Source organism: Callithrix jacchus, chromosome 4 (genome assembly GCF_049354715.1).
Source record: "Callithrix jacchus isolate 240 chromosome 4, calJac240_pri, whole genome shotgun sequence".
NCBI lineage: Eukaryota > Metazoa > Chordata > Mammalia > Primates > Cebidae > Callithrix > Callithrix jacchus.
The window spans coordinates 950,196-962,224 of NC_133505.1; positions in this window are offsets into that span (position 1 = coordinate 950,196).

A 12,029-nucleotide genomic window follows, 5' to 3' on the forward strand; every position below is an offset into this window, starting at 1 on the left:
ACTTAACAAAAACAAGCAAGGGGGAAAAGATTCTCCCTATTTAATAAACGATGCCAGGATAACTGGATAGCCATATGCAAAAGACTGAAACTAGACCCCTTCTTTACATTACATACAAAAATTTGCTCAAGATAGATTAAACACTGATATGTAAAACCAAAAACTATAAAAGCTCTGCAAGACACGAGACAATGCCATTCAAAACATAAGCACAGGCAAAGATTTCATCATGAACATGCCAAAAGAAAAGGTAACAAAAGCAAAATTGAAAACTGGGGTCAAATTAAAATGAGAAACTTTCACACAGCAAAATAAACTATCAACAGAGAAAACTGACAACCTACAGAATGTGAGAAAATGTTTGTAAACTATGCATTCCACAAAAATCTAATATCAAACATCGGTAGGGAAATTCAATTTACAAGAGGAAAACAAACAACCCATAAAAAGGTGGGCAAAGAACATAAACAGACACTTTTAAAACAAGACATATATGCAACAAGCAATCATATTAAAAAAGCTCAACGTCACTGATTATTAGAGAAATGCAAATGAAAATTATAATAAGATACCATCTCACACCAGTCATAATGGCAATTATTAAAGCAAAAAAAAAAAAACAAAACAAAACACATACTGGCAAGGTTAGAGAGAAAAACAACACTGACACACTGTACTTGGGAATGCAAATTAGTTCTGCCATTGTGAAAAAGTGTCATGATTCCTCAAAGACCTAAAGAGTGAAATACCATTTGATTCAGCAAACCTAGTAATGGGTTACTAGGTATGTACCCAAAGGAATATAAATCCTTCTGTTATAGAGACATGTGCACGCATATGTCCATGGCAGCACTGTTCACAATAGCAAAAATATGGAATCAAGCTAAATGCCCATCAATGGTAGACTGGATAAAGAAAATGTGGTACATAAACAACAAAAAACACTAGGCAGCCACAAAAGAATGCGATCATGTTCTCTTCAGGGACATAGATGAAGCTGGAGACTATTATTCTTAGCAAACTAACGCAGGAACACAAAATCCAAATACCAGATATTTTCACTTGCAAGTGGGAGCTAAATGAGAACACAGGAACATACAACAGGCGGAAGAACACCACACACTAAAGCCTTTCAGAGAGTGGAGAATGAGAGAAGGAAGAAGATCAGGAAAAACAACTAAATGGGACTAGGCTTAATACCGGAGTAATGAAATGATCTGTACAACAAACCTCATGACAGACTTTACCTAAATAACAAACCTGTGCTTGAACCTTTGGACTTAAATAAAAGTTAAAAAAAAAAAAAGGCAACTTCTTAAGTTGAATAACATAACCTCCTAGGTTTAAACACATGAACACAAACTCACACCAAGGAACATTGTCTTGAAAATCTGCAATATATGACAAAGGAAAACAGCTCTCCTAAGTTTTCAGAAACGTTTTTTAAAAAACAGTATTTACAAAGAATCAGAAATCAGAATGATTTCAGGCTTCTCAACAGCACTACCAGAAGCTGGGAAATAATGGAGTAGTATCTTTAAAACTTGAATGGGAAATTATTTTCAATCAAAAATTCTATGCCCCACCAGTCATGTAAGTGTAAGAAGAAATAAAGTCATATTTCAGAACAATTTGCTTCAGTGTATCCTTGCTTGAATAAGTTACTGGAGGATACAGTCCACAAACAAGAGATTCAGGGCACGGGGCAGTGCAAAACAACAGAGTGGGTTTGTATTTGTATTGAAAAGACAGCAGCATTCAAGAGTTATGGAATACTGGAGGAGGAGTTTTCTCCAGCATCCCTGGAGCCCACACCTCTCATTTCCACATTCCTATGTCCCATTGCTGCCCATGAATTCTGATCACCTATTCCTTTGATAGAGGTATTTCTCTCACCGATTAGCTGTAGTCAAGTGGCTCTTTCTTGGGCTACAGGAGGAAATCTATTGCTTTTCATTAAACATCAATTTGATTAACCTAGGCTTAAGGTCAGCATTATGCCATCAGCTGTACGTTCTTGGGAAGACATCTACTCACAAACTGGTTAAAGAACGTGGCCCTCCTACATCTGACTTGTGTGATTCTAAGCAAGCTATTTAGCACCCTCTCATCTGTGAAACAAACATAAAGTTCTTATCTTGGGCTCCACAAACAGAAAGTGTTGAACAAGAACAGTTTCTTCTCCTCCAAGGCCAGACCATATGGAGGACCCTAAGACAGCCACAGCCTTGGTCAGTAGGACAAACACAGGGTTCAAATTGCACCATTAATACTGTGGCCAAACGTTTGCTCTGCCTCTGAGTCACTCACTGTCATAAGGCTCTACCGGTTCCCATTCCAGATAGAAAGTGGCCTTTTGTTGGTTTTTGTTGTTTTTTTCAAGAGATGGAGTCACCCAGGCTGGAGTACAGTGGCATGACCATAGCTCACTGCAGCCCCAAACTCCTGAGCTCAAGTGACCTTTCTGCCATGGCCTCCTGACAGAAGCTGGGCCAACAGGGCAGCAGGTATGCATCCCCACACCCAGTAATTTTTTTTTGAGAGATGGGGTACCGCTATGTTTCCCAGACTGCTCTCAAATTCCTGGCCTGAAGCAATTTTCCCATATTAGCCTCCTAAATTTCTAGGATTACAGGTGTGAGCCACTGTGCCCCACAGGTGTTCTTAAGTGCAATTTCCACACTGCTATTCTGAAGAAGGGCAAGAAGCAAAGAGACCCTCCTTGAAACATAGAAAATAAAAGCATTCAGTATTAAGTGGAGGCAGAGTTGGTGATCAGCCAAAACTACTTCAACTGTAATCCAGAAGTCCCATTGATACAGGAGTTCTAAAGAAATTATTTCGTCAGAGATTGAAAGTAAGGAAGTCTTTGGTAAGGTTTCCCTTTGAATAAAAAGCAGCCCCCAAACCATTTCTAACAAAGAGCGGCCTGTAAAATCGAGCTGCAGATATAGACAAGCAAGCTGGAAGCTTGCACAGGCGAATGCCAGCAGCTGTAACAATAGGAGGCTACTTGGGTGCCAGGCATGCTCAACCTGACGGCTTTATCTTCCTTTTTCTTTATCAACCACAAGTGCAGTAAGGGACAGACAACATGCACTGGCCAAGTAGAAAACCTATATGCATAAGAAGATTCGGGTGGATAGCCAGCTTCTTCACGAGCTATGTAAAGCTCTCACCTGGTCCAACCCATATTTGGACCCTATGTAAATCAAACACCACCTCCTCAACAAGTCTATAAAACCTTGTGCAGTTCACCAGAAAACACACTCAGAAGCCCCTCTCTCTCTCTGCAGAAGAGAGAGATGTTCTCTTTTCTTCTTTTGCCTGTAAAACCTCCATTCTTAACCTCACTCCATGTGTATTCACGTCCTTGATTTTCTTGACATGAGGCAATGTACCTTGGGTATTACCTCAGATGGACAATGCTGCTTCATCATAGTTCTGTTTTGTTCAGGTTGTGGGACAAACGGCTCCTTTCCTCTGCAACCTCAGCTCAACCTTACTCAGGCCTCCTTCCAGCAGAATCACAGAGCCAAATGAAACCCCTTAAGTCTTCTTTTAAATGGGCAGCCGCTCCAAAGAAAGCAGCATGATGAGTTTCAGGTGGCACGGGGTGGGGGCAGTGCTACTCAGGCTTCTCCGTGCTCAGTCCCTCTCAGTTCAAAAGCGCACCACGTGGAGCAATAGAACACCTGCTCATCTGAGTTTTAAAAATAGTGGGAGGAAAAGCGCTGTCTTCATGCTTATCTCCCTGGCAGAGGGGAGGTCATAAAACACTAATTTCTAAGCAGTGGACCAGAGTTTTACTGATCTCTTCTGTTACTGACTCATGTTTACCCAGAGAAACCACATCACAAATCTGAGTCTCCTCTGGCAAGAGAAGGAATCGGATTCATGATTCTCTCAGCCCCCTTTCCACAGTAGAGTTCTGACTCCACTTCTAAAATACTTTTCTGCACGCCTCTGTACCTCATAAATGTTTTACTATACTCGAGGCAGCAAAGGGAAGCACAGATTAGCTACTGTTTTCAGAACAGTGGAAACATGCTGTCTTCTCCAAGTTTGGCACTGGAGTCAAAGATCAAGCGCCAAACAGTAGTTGTCAAGAATCCTTTCATTTACAATCAGGTTCTAGACTTTTCAAATGGTATGGGCAAGAACAAGTTTTGCCAGAATAGCTTATTATCTACCTCTTACCTTTATAGGACAGGACTAAAAAATCTCTTTTTTAAGAGAGAGTCTTGCTCTGTTCCCGAGGCTGGAGTGCAGTGGCATGATCTCGGCTCACTACAACTTCTGCCTCTCAGGTTGAAGTGATTTTCCTGCCTAAGCCTCCTGAGTAGCTGGAATTACAGGGGCCCACCACTACACTCAGCTAATTTTTGAATGTTTAGTAGAGACAGGGTCTCCCCATGTTTGCCAGGGTAGTCTCCAAAGCCTGACCTTATGATCTGCCTACCTGAGCTGCCCAAAGTACTGGGATTACAGATGTGAGCCACCACGCTGGGCATTTTTTTTTTAATTACACTGAAGACTTTTGAAAGGGTTGTGTGTTGTATGAACTCCCTCCTCACCCAATTCTCATGGATGGGTAAAGGCTGCTGCTTCATTTTAAAGCTAATGAGCTGCCTGAACAGGAACTTCTAATTAACCATTCAAACCGATTAGCTCACGTCCCTGAAGGCTGGAGAACACGGGAACTGCTATCCCATCTGAATACAATCCAAAGGCAAAAGGCTGTGGCCAAGTTGAAATAATGGGGCAGATAGAAGCGATAAAGACTGGAGCTGGGAGTGGCCCGTACTTCAAGTTAAGCCAAACAAAGGTGTTTGCATGTTTTATATGGGCCAAATAGGAATTCCATAATAGAGAAAACCATTGATTTTAAGGAGGACGCTGCCCTGAAAAGCTTCCTGCCAGGGGTAAGGAAGAGGCTGCCCAGGACCCCCAGAGGCAGGTGGTAGGAGGGCTCTTAGTGGCTTCCTAGAAACTGTATTACCTGAGGTAGTGAACTGCTGTCAGAGATCCCTACCAGGAGAATTTCTCAGGAATGCATGAGAAAGGGCCCAAAACTGCATGCCTGCTCCTGAAATGTGACACCATAATACAGCTGAACTATTCAATAAAGCCCTATCTGTTCCTCTGTCTCTCCTTTCTCCCTGCCCCTATCCAACCCTAGAAGAGCCAGAAAGCACTGCTAAGAAGTGAGGGTGGGTGGTCATAAACAAACACACTGCCCTCCTTTCCCTTCCCACTGTGGGTTTCTCAGGCTGAGGCTGTCACAGAGGAGGAGGGATGAAAATTGTTTTCGTTGATATTTTATCATGAACATTTATGAACGTACAGCAAAGTTGAAAAAACTTTACAGTGAACACTTTAACTGTATCTTCACCAACTTGGAGTCTTGTTTTATCTCATGTCCATCCATAGATCCATCTTTCTATCCATCCAGTAATCCATTATAGTTTTTAGGCATTTTAAAGTAAATTGCAGACATCAGTAACTCAACGTGCATTAACTAGAATTTGGTACCTTTTTTTTTCCTTTTGGTGTAAAGTTTACAAATGATGAAATGCAAAAATTTTAAGTATGTATTTACCGAACTTTGACAAAAGTATACATATGTGTAACCCAAAACTCTATAAATAAAGAACATTACTATAATCCCTGATACGGTTTGGCTGTGTCCTCACCCAAATCTCTTCTTGAATTGTAGCTCCCAGAATTCCCACGTGTTGTGGGAGGGACCTGGTGGGAGAGAATTTAATCATGGTGACAGTTTCCCCCATACTGTTCTTGTGATAGTGAATAAGTCTCACAAGAGCTGATGCTTCTATAAGAGGAAAGCCCTTTTGCTTGTTTCTCATTTCTCTCCTGTCTGCCACCATGTAAGATGTCCCTTTGACTTTCTGCCGTGATGATGAGGCCTCCCCAGCCAGGTGCAACTGTGAGTCCCTTAAACCTTTTTTGAATAAAGTACCCAGTATCACGTATGTCTTTATCAGCAGTGAAAAAACGGACTAATACAATACCAGAAAGTTTCCTCATGACTTGTCTCAGTCTCCAGCTCTGTACCCTTGGATTTTTTTCATTGTAGACTAAGTTTGCCAACTTTAGAAATTCCACGTAACTTGAATCATGTTGTGATAACCCTATATATAAGGCTCCCTTCAGTCCACAAAATAATTTTTATATTTATCAGTCAGGTTACACATATCAGTATCTCTTTCATTTTTATTGCTGAGTAGTATTTCATGCTATGAAATAACGTAGTTCGCTACCTGATCCTCTATTTGTGGTCACCAGAAACATTTTCAACTTTTGATTATTATGAGTAAAGCTATTGTGGTCTTCTATAAGTATTTTTATTAACATGTATTTTCACTAATTGGGGTAGAGTCCTAACTCGGAAATTTATTACAGATGAGATGTATATTCGTTCTATAAGAAAATTCCAGAAATTTGACAAAGTAGTTGTACTGTTTTATAGTCCCATTAGCAATAGTTATAGTTGTGCTGTATTCTTGCCAACATTTGGTGTTTAGTCTTTCCCAACCTAGTTATTTTGTGGGGTGTGTATTAGTATCTCACTGTGGTTTTAATCTGCATTTCCTTGATGTTAACCATTTTGTCCCACTTGTATATTATCTTTGCAAAGTGGCTCCTCAAATTTTTTCCCCTTCTAAACAGTAATTGTTATCATTTTTTTTTTAGTTGTTCTGTCATCCAGGCTGGAAGGCAATGGTGCAATCTTGGCTCACTACAGCCTCTGCTTCCTGGGCTCAAGCGATCCTCCCACCTCAGTCTCCCAATTAGCTGATACCAGGCTAACTTTTTGTATTGATATTAGCCAACATACAAGGCTAATTTTTTGTACTTATACTAGGTTTCAGGGTCTCACCATGTTGCCCAGACTAGTCTCAAACTCCTGGCCTTAAGCCATTCATCCTCCTCGGCCTCCCAAAGTACTGGCACTACAGGTGTGAGCCACTGTGCCCAGCCTTATTTTCAGGTTATAAAACTGCTTTATGTATTCTGGAAATCAGGCCCTTTACTGAAAATAGATTTATGACCATTTTCTGTCAGGCTGTGGCTTGCATATTCTTTTGTTTAATGTATCTTTTAATTTTCCCAGACACATTTTCTGCAAAATTCGTGTTAGTTTTTGTTGTATTTTTCAGATACTTTGTTCATTTCATCTAAGTTGCAGAATTTGTCACCATGACGTTGTTTATGATAGTCTCTTATTATCCTTTTCACGTCTGCAGGATCTGTAGTGATAGTTTCACTTCGCTTTCACTTCTGATATTGATACTGACCATTTGTGTTTCCTGTCTTTTTTTCATGATCAGAGTAGCTTAAGGTTTATTAATGTTGATATTTTAAAACAACCAGCTTCTTTGCTTTGTTAGTTTTCTCTATTATTTTGTCTGTCTTCAATGTGGTTTATCTCTGCACTTTTACCTTTATTGTTTCCTTTTTACTACTTCGTTGTAGTTTTCTTTGCTCTGTGTGTGTGTGTGTGTGTGTGTGTGTGTGTGTGTGTGTGTGTTTTCAGTCTTCTTTAGGTGAACATTTACGTCATTGATTTTAGACCTTTCTCTTTTTCTTCTATTGCAGTATAAGCATGTACGGCTATACTTCCCTCTGGGAACTCCCATAGCTGTAATTCATAAGTGTTGGCATGTTGTATTTTGATTATCCCTTAGAATAAAATATTTTATATTCTATCTTTTGATTTCTTCTTGGGCTTGTGTATTATATTTAATCTCCAAGTACTTGGAGCTTTCCTAGTTCTCTTATTTTTAATTTCTGTTTTAATCCTATTGTGGTCAGGTAACATACACTGCATGAATTCAATTTGATTTAATCTATTCAGTCTTGTTTTACGACCTAGCATGTGACCTATCCTAGTGAACACTACATGTACTTGAAACATACAGTATTCTGTGGTTATAGGGTGTCGTCTTCCATTGGTTTGTTTAAGATGGTGGAGAGTGTTGTTCAGGTCATCTGCATCTTGACTAAGATTTTGTCTTGTTTATCTATCAATTGCTTGGGAGATGGGTATTAAAATCACTAATAAAAATTGTGGATTGTTTGTTTATTCCTTTAGTTCAATTTTGTTTTGTGCAAATTGACGCACAAATTATTTTTAATCCATTTTTTGATGAAATGACTCTTCTGTAATCATGAACTATCCCTCTTTATCTTTGGAAATACTGTTTTGACTTAAGCATATTTTATTTGGTATTAATATAGCTTCTTCACACTTCCATTACTGACTGTTTGCATAGTATATCATTTTAAATGTACTCATTTAGGGTCAGGTACAGTGGCTCACACCTGCAATCCCAGCACTTTGGGAGGCTGAGGCAGGTAGATCACTTGAGGTCAAAAGTTTAGGACAAGCCTATCCAATGCAGTGAAACCCCAGCTTTCTTAAAAATACCCCAACATTTAGCTAAGCGTGGTGGCAGGTTTCCGTATTCCCGGCTACTCAAAAGGCTGAGGCAGGAGAATTGCTCGAACCCAGGAGGCGGAGTTTACAGTGAGCAGAGATCGCACCACTGTACTCCAGCCTGGGAGATAGAGTAGGACACTGTCTTTAAAAAATTCAAATGTACTTATTTAGACCTACGTATATTTGTCTTTTTTTTTCTATTCAAAGCGTGTATTTCATATACAGCACTGGGTCTTGTGGGTTTTTTAAATCAATTCTGGCAATCTCTGCACTTGAATTGGAGTATGTGGTATGATTCATTAATATTTAACGTTATTAAATATAGATTTATTAGTGGTTGAATGATGTAATTGGATTCAAGCTTACAATTTAATGGTTTGTTTCATTATTTTGTTTGTTTTTGTTTGCATCCCCTTCCCCACTTTTTGTCCTGTCCCTTTTCTCCTGATGTCTTTTGGACTCTTTAAATACTTTTAAAATTTCATTTTAAAGTATCCATGACTTATTAGATGTAGTGGTTGAATATTCCTTATCTGAATTCCTTGGGACTAGAAGTGTTTTGGATTTTAAACTTTTTTCATATTTTGGAACATTTACATATACATAAAGAGATCTCTTAAAGATATAACTGAAGTCTAAACACAAAATTCACCTATGTTTACGTACACCTCATACACATAACGCAAATAAAATTTTACATATTTTTAGCAATTTTGTGCACGAATCAAAGTTTGTATACATTGAACCATCAGAAAGCACACATATGGCTATCTCAGCCATCGATGTGGATAAATTTCAGATCTTGGAATATTTTGGATTTTGGGGTTTATGGATCAGAGATGCTCAACCTCTACCTGTTTTCATTGTTGATTATTTTATATGTTAAATATGTAAAAAAGAGTTAAGTTTTCAGCTGAATGAGATTTTTGAGTTTGGAAATTAAACTAAACAGGATTTTTGTTAAGTTTCAGGATACAGGTGCAGAATGTGTAGGTTTATTATATAGACATATGTGTACCATGGTGCTTTGCTGCACCTATCAACCATTCATCTAGGTTTTAAGCTTCACATGCACTAGCTATTTGTCCTAATGGTCTCCCCGTCTCACCCTCCTCTGACCCCCAACTGGCCCCAATGTGTGTTGTTCCCTCCCTGTGTCCATGTGTTCTCACTGTTCGACTCCCAATTATGAGTGAGAAAGTGTGGTGCTTGGTTTTCTGCTCCTGTTTTGAACTAGACAGAATTTCTTAATATCTTAAATTGCTCAGTGAAATAGAAAATATCAAAGATTCTACCCAACAGGTGGGTAAGAATGAGTCCACGTAGCAACTTTGATAAAGTGAAGGGAAATAACAAACCATTTCTGATTGCTCCCTGCCACAGCCAGTGCATTCAACCTTTTTACTGTCCTTTTATTATTTTTTCATTGTTCTTACAGTCATTATTATTTTTCCCCAAATGAAAAAATAAAAGTGGTGGGATTGATAGTGAGGAAACAAAGACTGACAGCTGCCCCTACACCTGAATTTAACTTTTGAGAAATATAGTCAACATGATGATTTTCACACAGGGCTAGTAGGCCTTCTGCATCTGTTATAATTCCTGTTATGTTGTGGACAGAAAATAAATTTTTCTCTCCATGGGAACCTGTTAGTGATACTTGAGAACAATGTCAACTGTAGACCAAAACCGAATACAAGTGGAAATATTGTTTCATTTTTTTTTTGCAGTATTCCTTTTTTAAGACCTGAGATAGGAGGATAAAAAAGGAAAGAACTATTGACATGTGCAACAACATGGCTGAATATCAAAAACATTTTCTTGACTAAAAGAAACCTTACATATGGAGTGATCACTATATAATTCTATTTCTATCAAACTTTAAAATCTGTGCTGAAAGAATATTTAAAAGTATATTTGGGTTCGGGACCGACTAAGAGGAGGCAAAACTGAGCTTTTTAGTCTCTGCTGTAATCCAAAACCCATGCTATAAACTTTGTACACAGTATCTCATTTAATCCTTAAAATTACCCTAACAGGTAGTTACTGTCACTTCCCCTGCTTCAAACAGAACATAAAGCTCAGAGAATCCAGGTACTGTGTTTTTTCTGTTTTTTTTTTTTTTTTGAGACGGAGTTTCGCTCATGCCACCCAGGCTGAAGTGCAATGGCGTGATCTCGGCTCACTGCAAGCTCTGCCTTCTGTGTTCAGGCAATTCTCGTGCCTCAGCCTCCCAAGTAGCTGGGACTACAGGAACGCACCACCATGCCCAGCTAATTTTTCGTATATTTAGTAGAGATTGGGTTTCACCATGTTGACCAGGATGGTCTCGATCTCTCGACCTCGAGATCCACCCGCCTCGGCCTCCCGAAGTGCTGGGATTACAGGCGTGAGCCACCATACCTGGCCCGGTACTGTGTTTTACACCTACTTAGAAGTCACCAATTCCTAATGTTCTATAAAATGTTCTAAATAAAAATGAATATAGTAGGCAAAAAAGACCATGTAAATAGCATTTGTACAAATATCTCCTGAGACAATTTTCACATCGATGTCCAAAGACATTTACAAGAATGTTTTCCACAACACTGTTTAAAATAATAGAAAACTACAAGCCACCTAAATGTCCATGGAAGAGTTAGATTCTTTCTCTTATTTCCGTATAATGCAATACTGTGCTGATGTAAAGATATAATATTCATTTTTAAAAATTACATTCACCTTCTTCTCATGGATCCAAGGAGATATGTTAGAGAATATCTATTGCATTTGGACATAAACATAAATACAAAGGAAATAGTAGGGGCTCTCTACAAGTGGTTATATATTGGAAGAGGAAGAAGAGAAAAATAAAAGGGATCATGAACTTTGTATATGCTTTGGTAGTGTCTGGTTTTGTATATAACTTGAATTTTTTCATAAATATATTTTACAGTCTGCATAATTACCAAGTAAGAAGACAAGTAAGTCACTTTAGTAAAAGTTCTTCCAATTACTGCAACTGATTTCTACAGTCAGAATGTTCCCAGAACCTGAAAAGAGAAAGCACTATAAATGGAAGGCAGAAATACTGACACTAGAGGGCCAGAGCTGGAGAGGGTGGATCTAATGCAGCAAATCCATCAGCAGTTCTCATTGCCATCTTTGAGAAACCTCACAATTTTCCATGCTTAATAAATGAGTTAAATTGAAAACAAATCCATGACAGTGGTGCATGAGAAAGGTTACATGTGTCCCGAATAATAAAGTCTGCGCACAATATAAATTAAAACATACCATTTTACATTCATAAGATTGACAAACAAAAAGTAAAAGCCTAGGAATATCAAGTGAAGCCAAACACAAAACAAGTTTCCCCACATTTCCTGTGGGAATACAAATTGTTACAACTACTTTAAACAATTGGAAATTCAGAGAAAAATGAAGACAAGCCTCCCCTACAATTTACCAATCCCTCTTTTGGGAACACAGTAAGAGAGATTCTTCCCAAGAAACATGTAAACAAATGTATATGGCACTATGCATGTAATTGTACATCGTGGTATTTCCATATGGTAAAGTA